This window comes from Aegilops tauschii, chromosome 3 (assembly GCF_002575655.3).
Source record: "Aegilops tauschii subsp. strangulata cultivar AL8/78 chromosome 3, Aet v6.0, whole genome shotgun sequence".
Taxonomy (NCBI): Eukaryota; Viridiplantae; Streptophyta; class Magnoliopsida; order Poales; family Poaceae; genus Aegilops; species Aegilops tauschii.
The window spans coordinates 588,568,158-588,570,691 of NC_053037.3; positions in this window are offsets into that span (position 1 = coordinate 588,568,158).

Below are 2,534 nucleotides of genomic sequence, written 5' to 3' on the forward strand. Positions count from 1 at the left end.
CATGCGCATACACTTACCCCTGTGAACATATACAGCACACCCTATCCTTATGAGCACCTCTGAGAGGCTGAGCCGGCATATCATCTTGAGATTTACGAGGTCCTCGTAGGCGACGACATCCAGAAATAATGCGAGCATCGGGACTTGAACCATGGTGGGTTGAGCATACCAGTACCACTGTCCTTCTAACCATCCAACCACGGTTTGATTCACACGTTGGGATGCAAATTGAGATGCAAATAGTAAGTCTAAATTCTACAGGAAGAGAAGATGATGAGGATAAGATTGTATTTTTAGAGGGTGATGAAGATTGTGGACGTCGGTCTTAAAGCATCTCCAATAACTTCTGTAAAAAAAATCTTGTAAAAGTCGTTTTACGAGATGTCATATAATTTAGGAGAAGTTATTTTATGATTACTGCTACCTTTTGAGCATTGCGTTGGTTTTCACTTAAAAAGGAAAGGGTGATGCAGTAAAGTAGCGTAAGTATTTCCCTGAGTTTTTGAGAACCAAGGTATCAATCCAGTAGGAGGTCACGCTCAAGTCCCTCGCACCTACACAAACAAATAAAAACCTCGCAACCAACGCAATAAAGGGGTTGTCAATCCCTTCACGGTCACTTACGAAAATGAGATCTGATAGATATGATAAGATAATATTTTTGGTATTTTTATAATAAAGATGCAAAGTAAAATTAAAAGGCAATAAAAATAGCTAAGTGCTGGAAGATTAATATGATGGAAAATAGACCTGGGGGCCATAGGTTTCACTAGTGGCTTCTCTCAAGAGCATAAGTATTACGGTGGGTGCACAAATTACTGTTGAGCAATTGATAGAATTGAGCATAATTATGAGAATATCTAGGTATGATCATGTATATAGGCATCACGTTCGTGACAAGTACACCGACTCCTGCCTGCATCTACTACTATTACTCCACACATCGACCACTATCCAGCATGCATCTAGAGTATTAAGTTCAAAAGAACAGAGTAATGCTTTAAGTAAGATGACATGATGTAGAGGGTTAAACTCATGCAATATGATATAAACCCCATCTTGTTATCCTCAATGGCAACAATACAATACGTGCCTTGCTGTCCCTGCTGTCACTGGGAAAGGACACCGCAAGATTGAACCCAAAGCTAAGCACTTCTCCCATTGCAAGAAAGATCAATCTAGTAGGCCAAACCAAACTGATAATTCGAAGAGACTTGCAAAGATAACCAATCATACATAAAAGAATTCAGAGAAGATTCAAATATTGTTCATAGATAAACTTGATCATAAACCCACAATTCATCGGTCTCAACAAACACACCGCAAAAGAAGATTACATCGAATAGATCTCCACGAGAATCGTGGAGAACTTTATATTGAGATCCAAAGAGAGAGAAGAAGCCATCTAGCTAATAACTATGGACCCGAAGGTCTGAGGTAAACTACTCACACATCATCGGAGAGGCTATGGTGTTGATGTAGAAGCCCTCCGTGATCAATGCCCCCTCCGGCAGGACGCCGGAAAAGGCCCCAAGATGGGATCTCACGGGTACAGAAGGTTGCGGCGGTGGAATTAGGTTTTCGTGGATGCCTCTGTTGGTTTGGGGGTACGTAGGTATATATAGGAGGAAGAAGTACGTCGGTGGAGCAACGTGGGCCCCACGAGGGTGGAGGGCGCGCCCCCTGCCTCGTGCTCTCCTGGTTGATTTCTTGACGTAGACTCCAAGTCCCCTGGATCACGTTTGTTCCGAAAATCACGTTCCCGAAGGTTTCATTCCGTTTGGACTCCGTTTGATATTCTTTTTCTGCAAAACTCTGAAATAGGCAAAAAAAAGGGCAATTTTGGGCTGGGCCTCCGGTTAATAGGTTAGTCCAAAAATAATATAAAACTGTATAACAAAGCCCATTAATCATCAAAAACAGAATATAATATAGCATGAAGCAATAAAAAATTATAGATACGTAGGAGACGTATCAAGCATCCCCAAGCTTAATTCCTGCTCGTCCTCGAGTAGGTAAATGATAAAAACGGAATTTTTGATGCGGAATGCTACTTGGCATAATTTTTTAATGTAACCCTCTTAATTGTGGTATGAATATTCAGATCCGAAAGATTCAAGATAAAAGTTTAATATTGACATGAAAGCAATAATACTTCAAGCATACTAACTAAGCAATTATGTCTTCTCAAAATAACATGGCCAAAGAAATTTCATCCCTAGAAAATCATATAGTTTAGTCATGCTCCATTTTCATCACACAAGAATGCTCTCATCATGCACAACCCCGATGACAAGCCAATCAATTGTTTCATACTTTAGTAATCTCAAAAAATTTCAACCTTCACGCAATACATGAGCGTGAGCCATGGATATAGCACTATGGGTGGAATAGAATATAATGATGGGGGTTATGTGGAGAAGACAAAAAAAGGAGAAAGTCTCACATCAACGCGGCTAATCAACGGGCTATGGAGATGCCCATCGATTGATGTTAATGCAAGGAGTAGGGATTGCCATGCAACGGATGCGCTA